The sequence below is a fragment of the Prionailurus bengalensis genome, chromosome A2 (genome assembly GCF_016509475.1).
Source record: "Prionailurus bengalensis isolate Pbe53 chromosome A2, Fcat_Pben_1.1_paternal_pri, whole genome shotgun sequence".
NCBI lineage: Eukaryota > Metazoa > Chordata > Mammalia > Carnivora > Felidae > Prionailurus > Prionailurus bengalensis.
Window position 1 is genome coordinate 161,179,588 of NC_057348.1, and position 16,651 is coordinate 161,196,238.

General features: G+C 40.2%; 1 protein-coding gene and 1 long non-coding RNA gene across 5 annotated transcripts in view; both read left to right on the forward strand.

Moving 5' to 3' along the window:
- The window catches only part of CUL1 (cullin 1), a 106,596-nt gene that overhangs the window by 46,492 nt on the left and 43,453 nt on the right, over window positions 1-16,651 (forward strand). The gene's annotated exons all lie outside the window — the stretch shown is intronic.
- On the forward strand, window positions 4,460-15,482 carry LOC122488473. Its single transcript, XR_006298621.1, has 3 exons — window positions 4,460-10,182; window positions 14,507-14,695; window positions 14,806-15,482. It is a non-coding gene; the product is annotated as an uncharacterized LOC122488473 (long non-coding RNA).

Sequence of the window (16,651 nt, forward strand, 5' to 3'; positions counted from 1 at the left end):
GGAGAAAGAATTTGACCCTGGCAAGGTTAGAAATGTTCATGAGCCAGGGCTATTGAGACGGGCTTCAAAGAATGGCTATGGATGCGCAGAAAACAACGAATGAGAATCTTGGTGAATTTGGCTGGAGAGAGAAGGATGAATGAGAAAGTGGGAGTAGCACTGCTAGCGAACGTGGCATTGGACACGGCGTCGGCCAGCTTGAATGGCACAAAAATAACCAGACGAATTGGTTGATTTAATTGCTTGGATAAAGGATGGTGCCCCATTTTGGTGAACCTTGAAAACCAGGTAAGTGAGTTTGCACTTGTTTCCTTGTTTTTGTTTTGTTTTGAAAGTGTAGGTTCATAAAGATTGGATATGTGACTTGAGAACGAATGACTTGATGTAAACAGATTTTAGGAGGATTAATCTAGAAATAGGATTAATCTCAAAACCAAATGGGATTAACACAGGAAGAAGTCCAAGACAACCAGAGACCAACTTGTTCTGAGTAGTAGTATTCCACACGGGTGTCGTGTAAGTTCTGAACTGGGGTAGTGGCAATAGAAACAGAAAACAAAAGCGCCAATTTCTGGGCTTCCGGTTAAAGATGAAAATTACGTTTTGACTTTCCCCTTTGCGACATCACTAAAACGGTAGTAAAAGAATTTTAAGATCAGTGAAGACGAAGAATGGAAGAGAATAAACACCGTAGGTGTTCTAGAATAGAAAGGCGGCACTTGTTAATGAGCACTGGGTGTTTTATGTGAGCGATGAATCACTAAGTTCTACACCTGAAACTAATATTATACTGTATGTTAACTAACTGGAATGAAAATAAAAACTTGAAAAAAAATTTTTTTTTTTTTTTTTTTTTTTTTTGTGGAAGATGGAAGGCATATGGAGGCGGGGCAACTGATTACCAGAATATAGGAAGCCCTGGTTTAGAGGGTGGTGAGAGGTGCTGCAGCAGGAAAGCCACTGTTCCTGCAGGACTGGAGAGGCTCGGGATCTGAAGCCTCCAGTTTGGCAGAAGGTAGTGTGAGATGGGGCGGTGCCTGGGAGATGATGAATAGATTCAAAATCTGTAAAATTAACAGCCCATCATCCCCTCTACTCCCAAGTACAGATCATTTGGCGGCCAAGAGCATATCCTGTGTCCCAGGCAGAACTCTTGTGTGTACTTTGAACACATTGAAGGAGACTGTGTCAGAAATTTAGGGCAGGAGGCTTGGACGTTGGCATAAGTAGGAACTATGAGCACTGGCTATGACAGAAAGTTAGCATTTAGAATGATTGGCCCCCAATTCCATTGCAAAACACTGGTGGTGATGCTGGAGACTGAATAGCTCTCAGGAAGAATGAACGGCCCTGAAGGGCACATCCATTTATCGCCATGCGAGGCGGCGGCAGCGAAGTGGCCGCCTCACGTGCTGTGGCCCTCCAGTCTCTCTCAGGCCAGTGGTGTTTCCAGCTGGCATTGCAATTCCTTATCGTTATGAGTATAAGCATGAATAGCTGTGTTTTGAAAGAACAGAATAAACAACCATAGAATGAAAAGGGTTAGGAGAAACTGTTAATACCGGCAACAGAAGAAAATGTTTTGAAAGTCAGCATCATCAGATATAAGAGATTCTTACTACAGTAGTAGAGTAGGAGCAGGATGCTATGAAAAAAGAACCCTTATTTCAAATGAGAACTCTGATTTTAAGGAAAGTAACAGAGCTAGGAGAATAGGTGAAAGTGAAGAGTGAAAGGGCACGAAGCTTTGGTGCCTGAGAACTAACCCAGGAGGCCTAATATCTGACCGTTAGGAATTCTGGAGAAAAGCAGAGGAGATTTTTTTTAAACTTATGGTATCTTTCTGTAAAGAGAATATAAAATCATTTCTCAGAATTGAAGTTGCTAAATCTCTACTGCTCAAAATAATGAGAAGATTGATACTAGCGGAAAAATTATGAAATTTCTGTGCACAGAGAATTATGAGATCTCCACGAATCCATGGATTAAATTTAAGGGAGCAGGGTAAAGTTCCAGGATTAGTATTGTCCGATTGGTCTAGAGAGCAGCCAGTGTCTATCAGAGCTAGAAGACCAGGGAGCCATTGTGATTGTTGCAAGAATTAAGACCATGGATATGATGCGTAAAATCCAACTTGAAATTACCCATGTGCAAAGCCCTAAGCTGTCCTTCACAGAGGCACAGTTAAGGAAGATGAATGTAATTTAACATTCTTTTCCCTCGTACAATGTCCAAGTCTTTTATTATTGAGTCGTAGGAGTTCTCTATGTATTTAGGGAACCAGTGTTTGGTCGCATAGGTTTTGCTAATATTTTCTCCCAGTCCAATGCTTGCTACTCCTTTTCTGAATGGTGTCTTTGGATGAGTAGGTCTATTTGATTTTGAGGAAACCTAATTTAATTTTCTTTTACAGTTCCTGCCTTCTGTGACCTTTAAGAATCCTTTCCCCTAGACGATAAAGATAATGTGTTTTTCTCAAAAATTCATGGTTTGGGCTTTTACATTTAGGCCTCTGATCCATCCGTATAACTTTTGTATATGGTGTGAGGTAGGCTTGAGCTTAGTTTTTCCACTGTATGGACATCCATTTTTATTTCTGCATTGTTTGTTGTAAAGACTTGTCCCCATAGATTGCTTTGATGCCTTTGTTAAAATTAAATGATAATATAGGTATGGTTCTATTTCTAGAATATTGTTTCATTGATCTCTATATCCATCCTAAAGGAATGATACATTATTGATTTGTTTTGTGAAATATTTTTGCATCTGTGTTCATGTGGGATATTGATTGCTGTTTGCATTTTTGTTTTTGACTACTGTCGCATTATGAAAACTCTTAGAAGTCAGGTAGTATAAGTCTTCCCAACTTTGTTCCCCCCCCCCCCCCCCCCCACTTATTGTTAGGTCCATATTTAGCTTGTCAATTTCTTCTCTAAAAACTGCTGGAATTAAAATTGGGATTGTATTGAATTTTTTAATAATGATTTTTTTGAGATGCCATTCAGAAGCCTTAGAATTCATCCGTTTAATTAGTTTTCCAGTGATTTTTAATATATTCAGATGTGCTCAACCATCACTACAGAAAATTTTTGAGCCATTGTCATTACCCCAAAAACCCTGTACCCTTTAGCTACCATCCCTTACTCTCTTCACCTCCACTAATCTTTCTGTCTCTAAATCTGTCTCCATAGATTTGTCTATTCTGAACATTTCAGATAGATGTGATCATATAATATGTGGTTTTATGGGCAAGATTGTGTGCTCTAGCCGTAGCCCTCAGTTTTATAGTATTTGAAGTTTGGGCCTTTGGGGGAATAATTAAGGTTAAATGAGATCATATGGTGGGGCCCTAAGCCTGTAGGGTGATGTCCTCAAGAGGAAGAGACCCCAGAGAATGCGGTCTCCCTCCCAACCCCAAGTAGGAACAGAGGAAAGGCCATGTGAGCATACAGGGATGGGGCAGCCGTCTGCAAGCCGGAAGAGAGCTCTCACCAGGAGCCAACCCTGATGGCACCTTGATCTTGGACTTCTAGCCTCCAGAACAGTGAGAAAATAAATATCTGTTGTTTAAGCCACCCAGTCTATGGCATTGTTTTAGCAGCCTGAGTAGACTAATAATACGTGCCTTCTGTGACTGGCATCTTCCATTTACCATAATGTTTTCAAACTTCATCCATATTATAGCATATATCAATATTTTGTTCATTTTTATGGCCCCATATAATAACCCACTGACTGGGTTTATCACATTTTGTGTATCCATCCATCAATTGATGGACATTTGGGTTATTTCTGCCTCTTTGCTATTATGAATAGTGCTGCTCTAAACATCCGTGAACAGGTTTTTATATAGACGTACACTTTCATGCTCTTGGGTAGATAACCAAAGTGGAATTTGGGGGTCAAATGGTAGCTGTATGGTTAACTGTTTGCGTAACTATTTTCCAAAGTGGCCATATCATTCTACTTTCCCACCAGCTGTGTGTGAGCCTTCCAGTTTCTTCACATCCTGACCAACACTTGGTACTATTTTTTTTTTTTTATTCTAGCCATCATCCTGATGGACATGAAGTTTACTCATTGTGGTTTTGATTTACGTTTCCCTGATGACTAATGACGTGTCTACCTTGCTTAGAGAAATGTCAGTTAAGATCCTTTGCCTTTTTTTTTTTTTTTAATGAGAGAGAGCGCACCCTTGTGAAAGGATGAGGGGCAGAGGGAGAAAGAGAAAAAGAGAGAGAGTGTTAAGTAGTCTCCACACTCAGCCCAGAGCCCCACGTGGACCTCATTCCCACGACCCTGGGATCATGACCTGAGCCAAAATCAAGAGTCGGACACAACCAACTGAGCCACCCAGGCACCTCTCTTTGCCCATTTTTTAACTCGGTTGTCTTTTGATTGAGTTTTAAAGGTTTTTAATACTACACACAAATACTTTATCAGATTTGTAAATATTTTCTCCTATTCTGTGGGTTGACTTTTCATTATCTTGATTGTTCTTTGATATAAAAGTTTTAAAAATGTTGAAGTCCAATTCATTCATTTTTTTCATTGGTTACTTTTTGTTGTTACATTTAAGAATCCCTTGCCACATCAAAGATCATGATTGAGCGTTCTGTTTTCTGCTAAGTGGTTTATAGTTTTAGGGTAGACATTTAGGTCTTTGACCCATTTTGAGTTTGTATGGTGTGAGGAGTAAGGGTTGGAAATTCCTTTGTTTGCCTGTGGCTGTCTGAATTGTCCCAGCACCAGTTGTTGAAAGGCCATTTTCATTTTCCCCCCTTGAGTGGTCTTGGCATTTTTGTTGAAAACCAGTTGTCCACAGACACCTGGGTTTATTTCTGGATTCTCAGTTCTGTTCCACTGATCTATATGTCTGTCCTTTGCCAGGACCTCTCTGTCTTGATTTGTGCAGTGTAGGAACTGTTTAAATATTTGAAGTATGAGTACTCCAACTTTGTTTTTTCAAGACTGTTTTGGGTTCCTTGCAATTCCATATGAGTATCAGAGGGCGCTTGTCGCTTCCTACAAAGAAACCAGCTGGGATGCTGATTGGGGTTGCACTGGACGTGTATATCAGTGTGCGGACTATTGCCATCCTAGTAATACTGCCCTCCTACCTTTTTTTACGGAAGTATTTGAAGGTATAAATTTCTCAGAGGAATTTTTACCTTTATTCCACCAATTTTGGTGTGTTTTGTTTTCATTATGATTTAGTTCAAAACATCTTACAATTTTCCTTGTTATTTCTTTTTTGACTCTTACATTATATAGAAATGTTGTTTAGTTAGAAATGGTTGAGGTTTTCCAGGGTAGCTGATTGTTCCTGATTTCTAATATAATTCCATTTTGGTCAGAGAACACTCTGTATGATTTCAGTCTTTAAAAATGTAGAAAGGGCCATTTTAATGGCCCAGAAAATAGCCTATTTGATGAGCATACGGTGGACTGTGGAAAAGGATATGGAGGGGCGCCTGGGTGGCTCAGTCAGTTAAGCATCCGACTCGGTTTCGGCTCAGGTCATGATCTCATGGTTCATGAGTTTGACCCCCGCATCGGTCTCTGCTGTCAGCCCAGAGCCCAATTCGGATCCTCTTGTCTCCCTCCCTCTCTGCCCCTCTCTTGTTTGCGCTCGCTCGCTCTCTCTCTCTCTCTCTCAAAATAAAAACTTAAAAAAAAAAAAAAGAAAGAAAAGGATATGGATTCATTAGGTGTAGATGGTGTTGTGCTGGAGCAGGATCGCCTCGGCTTGTGGGAGGTGAGGGTGCACTTCTCTCCCCAAGCCCCTGCTCAGTAATGTCCCGTTAGGAGCTGGAAATCTGCCTTGGCGGGAGGATTACGCCACATTTGGTTTGGTGTATTTTGAAGCTCTGTTAGAAGAATATACATTCATGATGGTCTTTTTAATAAATTGACCCTCTAATTAGTACGAAATGTCTCTCTGATCTCCGGTATTATTTCCTTCAAGTGTGTTTTGTCCAGTACTGTTACAGTCTCTTTAGCCTTCTTCGGCTTAGTTTGCGTGATCATCTTTCCCCATCTGTTCACTTTCAACCTATCTGTGTCTTTGCACTTCTGTTGTGTCGTCTGTAATAGCATAGAGAGTCCTCCCCGTATTTGTCCCTTCCGGTCTTCCTTGTCTTTGGATTGTAGGTTTTAGTCTATCTGTTAACATTTATTGGAAGTATTAATGGGTTGATTTTTAGATCTACCTTTTTTTTTTCTGTTCTTTAAAACATTTCTTTGTTCCTACTCTCCTCTCTTTTGCATTATTTGGAATTGTTTAGAATTGCATTTTAATGTATCTGTTGGCCTTTTAGGTGTTCATCTGAGGTTGTGTGTGTTCTTATTCTAAGGATTACAGTGTTCTTTTTTTCTTTTTCCTTTTTGCCTAGAGTTGACCCTGGAGTTTGCACTGTGTGGGTCAACTTACCGTCAGATTTTTTCAATAAGTACAGTATTTAAATGTATTTTCTCTTTATGATTTTCTTTTCTCTACCTTACGAATTGTAAGAACACAGCATATAATACATGTAACATACAGAATGTGTGCTAATTAACTGTTTATGTTGTCGGTAAGGCTTCTGGTGAACAGTAGACTAATAATAGTCCAGTTTGGGGGGAGTCAAAAGGTATATGTGGATTTTGTACCGCGTGGAGGGTCAGCACCCTTAACCCCCACATTGTTCGAGAGTGAACTGTACTTAGAGTTCATATCATGTGACCTCATGGAGAATGTAGAAACCTTCAACTGTACGGTTCCATTTACTATCCCACTAGCCTGTTGTATGATACGTCTACATATGCTTTAAACCCACAGACAGTATTATAAGTTTTTGGTTTAAACCATCCTCTGTATTTTAAAGAATTAAGAAAAGTAATCTTTTATACTTTATATTTACTTTATAATAATCTTGATACTTATATTTACTGTTTCTAATGGTTTTCATTTCTTTCTGAAGATCTAAGGTTCCATCCAGTATCAATTCCCTTCCGCCTGAAATGCAAGTCTATACTATGTGAAGTCCCTTAGTTTTATTTTTGGAGAATATTTTCACTGGAAAAAGAATTTTTGATTGATGGGCTTTCCCCTCTTCAACATTTAAAGATGTTACTACTCTGTCTTCTGGCCTTTGTATTTGTTAATGAAAACTTAGTGGTAATTTTAATTCTTGTTTGGTATGTTACAAGTAACTTTTCCCAGTTGGCTTTCAAGAATTTCTTCTCCCTTTTGGTTTTCAGCAGTTTATTTTCCTTTTCTTTCTCTCTTCTTCAGAATTGATCATTTTTGATGGTCTCTCTGCGTAAGTCTTATCTCCTCATTCTGTTGTCAAGCCCGTCCAATAAATAAGTTATTCTAGATAATATTCAGTTCTAGAATTTTTCTTCCTAGTTACTATTTTTTACTGCAGTTAGTTTTCACTTATTATGACCATGTTTTCGTTCATATCCTTGAGTATAGATATAGGTACATTGTCTACTAATTCCAACATTGCGTTCTCTCCAGATTAGTCTCTCGATTATCTCTTCTCTTGAGGGTGGGTCTCATTTTCTTGTTTCTTTTTATATGAGCAAAATTGGATTGTGCCATTCCCTCCTTCCGAGACTACCCTTCAGTATAAACTTCTTTTTGTTGTTCTCTGGTGGTGTTCTCTGTTCTAGTTTAGTTACTTTTTGCCAGAAATTGTGGTTAGATACACTGGTACCAATCACAGAACCATGGTTTAAGTATAACTTAAAGTTTCCATGTCGACTAAAACAGCCTCCACAGTGATGTGAGTGTTGGGATGAAGTCAGATTGGAGGTAGGGGTTTGCAGTGAACTGTATTTTCTGTCAGCAGGAATTCAGTAACTTACGCAAAGGTCGATTGGTCAAAGAACAGTATAGGCATGTGATTTGAAGACATGTGCATATCCGCCTGGACAAATCACCTCTTAAATTGAAAAAAAAATTAAGAGTGGTTGCTACTTTAAAAAAAAAAAAAAATTAATGAAAGGGATGCCTGGGTGGCTCAGTTGGCTAAGTGTTTGTCTCTTGATTTCAGTGTCATGAGTTCAAGCCCTGCATTGGGCTCTGGAGCCTGCTTTAAAAAATAAAGAAATAAAAGAGTGGTTGCTATTGGGGTGCCTGGGTGGCTCAGTCGGTTGGGCGTCCAACTTTGGCTCAGGTCATGATCTCACAGCTCTTGAGTTCGAGCCCCGCGTCGGGCTCTGTGCTGACAGCTTGGAGCCTGGAGCCTGCTTTGGATTCTCATTCTCTCATTCTCTCTCTCTCTCTCTCTCTGTCTCTCTCTCTCTCTCCCCCCCCTCCCCTGCTTGTGCTCTGTCTCTCTCTTTGTCTCAAAAATGAATAAATGTAAAAAAAAAAAAAAAGTGGTTGCTACTGAAGGTGGGGAAGGGTGAACCGTAGCACTCTTGCTTTTTATTGTAAGTTTTTCTGCATTACTTACCTAAGGTATAAGTTCTTAGAAGAAAACTCAAATTTTAGCAGGCAGGAAATCTAACCACTACTGTCTCTAGCCACTACTGACTAATGCTTTCCACGCCAGACTCTGGGTAATGGGAAGGGTAATCCTAATTTGGGAACGAATGTGAAGTTCAAGTCTGGATAGAAACTTGAAGACCGATTTTAAGAGGTTTCCTTTTGTTAAAATCGTGCCTTTTGGTTTGTTCTGTGAGACTGGGTTCCTTGCATTGTGTCCAGTCCTCTCTGAGGAGGTGAGGCTGGGAGGAATGATTGGTAGCGGGGGGAGAGTGTGTCCTGTGCTCCGGCCTTTCCTCTGGAAAGAGTACTTGGTGAAGAAGAAAGAATTGTGTGCCTAAAAGGTTTTTATTAACCCCCTCCCCCACCTTCAGAAGTAACAGCTGTTGAAGTCCAGAGGGGCACCTGGCGGGCCCAGTCGGAAGAGCATAGAACTCTTGATCTTGGGATCGTGAGTTCAACCCCATGTTGGGTGGAGAGATAACTTAAATAAAAAAAATAATAAAGGCCAAGCAGATACATCAACTTTCATCTTCATGCCCAATAGCATGAAGCTTAGTATGCGTAGAATAGCATGTTAGATGCTATTCTTTTAGGTTCCTTTTTTACTTATTTGTGTCTTTTTAACATATTTTCATATGGCTCTATGAATATACCAGTTAGTGATTCTAAGGTTGTGGGGGTTTTTTTGTTGTTGTTGCTGTTGTTTGTTTGTTTTTTAAGTGCTTCATCCCGTGGGTGGCACAGGACCGTGGTTGGTCGGGTGTCAGTCACGACACAGTGGTCATTACCTGCACCTGTGCAAACTTGACTATCCCCTGTTCTGTCAGCATTAAGGACCTTTTGAAGAATTTGCCCTGAAAAAAACCTTTTAATACAAGCAAGCTCAGGACCTAAACTTACAAAATGGGTGGGAGCAGATGAGCAGGAAATGCTTAGTTCCTCTGTGACCGGAAGCTCACAGGCAGTACTCACGCCCTTGGTGCTCACGGAGCACGGTGACAGGTGGAAAACACAGCCCTCCTTGACAAGGATCTTAAAGGTTCAGCGCAGTGAGACTGCGTAAAACCTACGAGGAGTGTCTTAACCAATTCATTTAACTTTTCTTTACTTACAAAGAGTGTTAGGATAAATCTGAGTCTAAACGGCTAATCTTTAAGTAAACCTAAAAATTCCATCGAAGGATGTTGTATTTTAACTGGTAGCATTTTCTTAGTGTAACGATACGTATTATGATTGGTGTCTTAGATGAAATTTGGTCAACACGTCACAGGTTTTATAGCCACTCTATGTTCTTCGATATTGTTAAAAGCTGCGTACCGTATCCTCAGATGAATCTAACAGGGTATTTACCTAATTCCCTATGTTTGCCGTATAGATTATTACAACGTTTTTGCCCCTGTGAGCAATGCAGTGATAGTTTGCTAGCTAAGTATTTTTATAATTCTGTGATAATTTCCCCATGATAAATGCATATAGTTGTTGTATCAAAAGGAATGTGCTTTAAGGCTTTTGAATATTTCTAAATTTTATTCCAGAAAAAATCCTAACTGTGTACTCTCTGACCTCCAATGGATAGAAGCTCCCATTTTCCTGCACTTTGGCTATCATTGGGCTTCATTGTTTCTTTAAAGACCTTTGTTAATTTAATAACTGGGAGATGAATATATTGCCACAGGACAGAAGTCAGTCCGAACGAGGTAACCTAAGAAGTTCCCCGGAACCAAACACCTAGAACTGTGTGCTTGGTAAAAAGTATGAGCCTCTGTGTGGAAGCAGGAGGATATGATATGGGGAGGGGTGCGCTGGAGGACAGAGGCCACACAGAAAAGGAGACAAAGCCTTGTGCCCGGGCGAGGAGGGAAAGAGCTGCCGTTTCCATGGAGATCTTTAGTGACAAGGTGAACTGGAAAAATAACGGACTTTCTCTCCCACGGAGGCAACTAGAAAGTAGTTTGAGATGAGTTCTGGGTGTGAGGGGGGTGGGGAACGTATGTCCTGAGAATTTGTTACCTTCGGCGTGTTTGGGGTTGGAGTTTGTATTACCACCTTGTGGGGGGAGGATTTCCCCAAGCTGGGAAATTAATACAAAGACCCCACTAAAAATGAGCTGAAAAAAAGTTACCAAGCAGAGGAGAGATCCCACCAGAACAAGTCAGCACATAGAACGAACAGCAGAATGAGAGCCCCAAGAATGTCAAAGAAAAGGATCTTTAGAGTGTGCCCCTAAGTGTGAAAAATGGTTACATCAAAAAAACAAAAATACTGCGAACAAAATAGAAATAAGACAGACTTTAAGAAGAAACTGGGAAACTCTACAGATGTAAACTAAGATGTTTAAAAGTAAACAGCGAATTTGACACGGTTGAAAGAATCACTTAACCAGATGATAAATCAAGAAAAATTAGAAAGTTTGAACAAAGAACATGAAAAAGTCCAACGTACATGTAGTAGAAAATAGGGGAACAAATATTTGAAGAGTTGACAACCCAAGAATTTTCTAGAATTAGTGAAAGGCAAAGTATGCATATCAGATTTTAAGGGTAACCAAATAAAATATGGAACTCCAGAGCGATGTAAGAACTACAGTGGAATAAGGAAGCCATCAACCTGGCAAAAGAAAAAGGAGAAAACAAAAGCAAAGAAAATAGAAAATAAAATTAAAAAAAATAATAATCAAAACAAGATGGTAAAAAATAATCCAAATAGCAATGTATAAAACAGTATATAACAGTATATTTATATTTAGGTTTTATAATAAAACCAAATTTATCCATTGGAGACCATCAAACTCCCATTTTTTTAAGAGCGCGTTTTGCTGTGGTTTGCAGTAGATGTAAAAGTAGAAAAGTAAAGAGATGGAACCGGTGTACTTGGGGTAAATTCTAACCAGAGATGGGAATAACCATACTAACATCCGGTCCCGTGGATTTCCTCAGGCACTATTGTGAGGAGGAAACATGGTTACTTCCTACTAATAACAAGACCAAGGGACCAGGAATATAATTCAAAAGTTTATATACTTGTTAACAGGGCCTCAAAATATAGGACCGATATATTTTTTTTTTTAATTTTTTTTTTCAACGTTTTTTATTTATTTTTGGGACAGAGAGAGACAGAGCATGAACGGGGGAGGGGCAGAGAGAGAGGGAGACACAGAATCCGAAACAGGCTCCAGGCTCTGAGCCATCAGCCCAGAGCCCGACGCGGGGCTCGAACTCACGGACCGCGAGATCGTGACCTGGCTGAAGTCGGACGCTTAACCGACTGCGCCACCCAGGCGCCCCTAGGACCGATATTTTAGAGAGGTATAAGAGAAACTGACAAATCTATAATTAGGAAGATTTCCATTAGAAATTCTCAGTAATTAATACCCAGAGAAATGGCTAACAATATATTAGATGTGAAAAACAGAATTGACCAGCTTACTCTAATGGGATCTTATATCCATTAGAGAATGGACATTCTTTTCAGGCAAATGTAAAGAAAATCACATATTCAGCTGTAGGTCTCATCACGTTTTAAAGAAACTATCAAAAAGATAATATTCTCTGATTAATTCTAAAGTGAAATTAAGAGGTTTTTAAAAAAGATTTTTTAAAAGTACCCTTTGGAAATAAAATTTAACTTTTTTTTTTTAATTTTTTTTTCAACGTTTATTTATTTTTTGGGGGACAGAGAGAGATAGAGCATGAACAGGGGAGGGGCAGAGAGAGAGGGAGACACAGAATCGGAAACAGGCTCCAGGCTCTGAGCCATCAGCCCAGAGCCCGACGCGGGGCTCGAACTCACGGACCGCGAGATCGTGACCTGGCTGAAGTCGGACGCTTAACCGACTGCGCCACCCAGGCGCCCCTAACTTTTTTTTTAATGTTTATTTCTTTTGAGAGCGAGAGAGAGAGACAGACAGAGCGAGCATGAGCTGAGGAGGGAGACAGATTCCAAAGCAGACTCCAGGCTCTGAGCTGTCAGCACAGAGCCCGATGCGGGGCTCGAACCCACAAACCGCAAGATTGTGGTGTGAGCCAAAATCAGACACTTAACCGACTGAGCTACCCAGGTGCCCTAAATTAACTCTTTTTTTTTTTTTTTAAGTTTTTTTTTTTTTTTTCAACGTTTATTTATTTTTGGGACAGAGAGAGACAGAGCATGAACGGGGGAGGGGCAGAGAGAGAGGGAGACACAGAATCGGAAACAGGCTCCAGGCTCTGAGCCATCAGCCCAGAGCCTGACGCGGGGCTCGAACTCACGGACCGTGAGATCGTGACCTGGCTGAAGTCGGACGCCTAACCGACTGCGCCACCCAGGCGCCCCAACTCTTAAGAGAACTATTAATAATGGAAAAAAGAATATGCAGCTGAATGTAAGGGAAACCCATATGGATCAGACTTAGGTGATGCAGCCTGAGTGGTGTGGAGAAGAAAATCTGTAGTTTTAAATGCTTACATTAAAACAAAGAGGAAAGGTTACAAAGCCAATAGACCAAAACGAGAATTTCTAGGAGGAGAACAATTATAAAAGAGGTACATGAAAAAGAACAGAATGAATAAACAGAATGAAATAAAGATAAACAGAAATAAATCCCAAACTGGTTCTCTGCAGAATTAATCATAAAAATATATTTTTTTCAACGTTTTTTATTTATTTTTGGGACAGAGAGAGACAGAGCATGAACGGGGGAGGGGCAGAGAGAGAGGGAGACACAGAATCGGAAACAGGCTCCAGGCTCTGAGCCATCAGCCCAGAGCCGGACGCGGGGCTCGAACTCACGGACCGCGAGATCATGCCCTCGCTGAAGTCGGACGCTTAACCGACTGCGCCACCCAGGCGCCCCCATAAAAATATTTAAAATAAATACAAGACCTCACAGAAACAACAGGTTTTTTAAAAGAACCAATTGACAACTGGACCGTGTACTTGAAAAATTCACTTGAAATGGGCAGTTTTCTAAAAGCAGCAATACCTACGGTGGGGAAAGAATAGACCATGTAAAGTACATGGTTTGTGAACCATTGTGTATCCATGCAGACAAATATAAAATTACATTTCTTCCTCATACACAGTTTTACTTCAGGAAGATGAGAAATCTCAATGTGAAATCAGGTGAAAAAAATAATGCACTAGAATCCTTGCCTTGGGAGAGAAGATTTCCTAAATAAAAATTAAAGCATAAGCCATAAAAGAAAATTTGTATAAATTTGATGATGACAAATTAAGAATTTCTCTTTACATAATGCTTTCCATTAAAAGAAGTTAGGCTGCAAACTCCAAGAATGTACGAATTGCAATATATGATGATACAGTAGGGATTTTCACAATGAAAAACTGCCAGGTCAAAAAGACAGCTCAGTATTAGTCTGTAATACTTATTACGGGCTTACATTTTTAAAAATGTTTTCCAGGCAAAATTCACATACTGCAAAGTGCACAGATCTTAAGTGGATAGTTTGAATTCTTTTTGACAGGCATATACGCTCAGGTAAACCATACCCTAATCAAGAATACAGAAAGTTCCCTGGAGCACCTGTTGGTCAGTCTTTGCCCTTCAAGGAAAAGGAAGTCACTCTTGATTTCTATCACCATAGAAATAATTTTCCCTGTTTTAGAACTTCGTATAAGTAAAACCATACATATCTGGCTTTTTTCCTTCAACATGTTTTTAAGACTGATTAATGGTATATCAGTACAGTAGTTCATTAAACTGCTGAATAGTAGTCTACTCTGTACATATACCCTGATTTCTACAAGAAACTGCCAGGGGCACCTGGGTGGCTCGGTCAGTTGAGCATCTAAGTTTTGATTTCGCCTCACTTGTGAGATCGAGCCCTGCAACTGGGCTCTGTGCTGAGAGCGCAGGACCTACCTGGGATTCTCTCTCTTCTCTCCCTCCCTGTCCTTCCTCCAACTCAGGCGCCTGCGCACTCTCTCTCAAAATAAACATTTAAAAAAACAAAAGATTTTTCCGAAGTGATTATGTATTACACTGTCATCATCAGTGTCTGAGCAAACTCTTTTTTTTAAAAGATTGTGAAGGATATGACATAATATACAGAAGAGAACGTGAAAATCATAAACTCAGGAGAATCTTCGCCTCGCTGTAGTCAGAGAAATGCGTATTAACACCGTGGCGACCCGCAGTACAAATGTGTGGAAGAGGCTGTCGGCTGTTAAACAGCACTGGTGGCTGTCCAGCGACAGCACATCTGACAACAGGTAGTGAAGTTTATGATGGACCCCTTTCTCCCATCACCTGCCAGTTCTGTAGTGTGAGAAACTCAAACCTGTGTGTATGCAAGAGAACTTAATAGTACTATTCTTTGCAGCTTTGTTGGGAACTACCAAAACCTGGACCTCAACCAAAGTGATCGTTCGTAGGGTCCATCAACAAGAAAACTGAGGACTTATTGTAAGGTCTAAGCTGTATCTAAAACTTGAAAGCATACGGAATGGTAATTTCAGGTACAGTGTTACAGTAAGATGTAAAAACATTCGTAGGAAGTGCTGTGCACCACATCATGGGGTATTTGCCCCTAGGGAAAGCAGAAGGAAGAGAGACACTGGGGAGCAGTACAAAGCAGGTCTCTTGCAGAATCTGTACTATTTAATTTCCTAAAAAGTTGAGGGAGGTGTAGCTGGAATGAGACCATGGGAGTAGATTTGTCCAAACTGCATCATCAGTTTATAAGAGTTCATTGTATGTTATAAACTGTGATTCCCTGTACATTTGAAATGTTTAATGAAGTGATTGGTTGTTTTAAGGCAGAGTTCTTTGATTACTGAAGCTAAAGATTTTTTTTCAGCTTTTTAACCACTAATACGTATTTCTTTCAGCTTTGGGATTTTCTGTTGGTATGCTCTCCCCATGTTTCTGTGGAGGTTAACTTTTTCACGTTTTTAATTCTCTTAATTGATTAAAGATAGTAACTCGTTAAAGATCTCTTTTACTAAGATATTTTCAGAATCTCAGATTAAGTGTTTAGATGACTTTGCTTAGAAAAGCTTTCTCGGGGCGCCTGGGTGGCGCAGTCGGTTAAGCGTCCGACTTCAGCCAGGTCACGATCTCGCGGTCCATGAGTTCGAGCCCCGTGTCAGGCTCTGGGCTGATGGCTCAGAGCCTGGAGCCTGTTTCCGATTCTGTGTCTCCCTCTCTCTCTGCCCCTCCCCCATTCATGCTCTGTCTCTCTCTGTCCCAAAAATAAATAAACGTAGAAAAAAAAATTAAAAAAAACAAAAAAAAAAAAGAAAAGCTTTCTCCAATCTGAGATCAGGAAACAGTTCGTGGGTATTTTCTTCATTTTATGGTTTAGGTTTGTATATTTTAAGTCTTAACCCTTCTGTGTCATGTATTTTGGAGTATGGAATGTGTTTTGAAATCACCTCTGTCTTTACGCACTAACCTGAAACAGGCCAGAATTTATTGTCTTAATGATTTTTCTTTCTGAGTCCATGTTGTCTGTTAGTTTTATCCAAGTGGTAATACGTGCAGATGAACTGAAATCGTGCAGATGAACTGAAATCGTATGAAAGGTTGTATAACAAAGTAGCGTGGTTCTCTGCCTTCCCCGCCTCCCAGTCCTCAGCAGCTCCCCTCCAGCTGTTTCAGACTTCCGCTGTCTATCCTGTGACTTACGCAGCTCCCTCCCTGTCAGTACTGCGCATGTGTGCTGCACATCTGTGATTGATCAATTTTAGACATTTGTGACTTCCTGTGATAAGAGGTTTCTTGCACTGCCGTTTCTTCTTTTTGTCCTTCGTCCACAAAGTGTAGCTTTGTTTACATTCGTTTATGAATAATTTTAAAATAAAGCTTTAGTTATTTTGATATTTATAATACATGCTTCTAGAAATATAGCTAGGCATCAAAATAGACTCTGGTTATAGTTTTTGTTTTTCTTGAAGGAGATAATTGCTTTTTTTTCTCTTGTATGGAACCTTTGTACCGATTGCGAGTTCTTTTCATGCCTTCTGAAGGACAGTTTCCCACAAGGTCAGTCACATTACGTGATCTTAGAAGGTCCTGTGTTTCCTTGGTGACCTTCCTCAGAACATTCCTTCATTCGCAGCAGGCTGGTCCCTGGGCCTGCCGACAGGCTTGTAAGTGGGGCTGGCTGATGTCTAGCTTCATTGCTGTGGTGGATGGGGTCTTATTTTCACTGTAGTTTTTTTTTT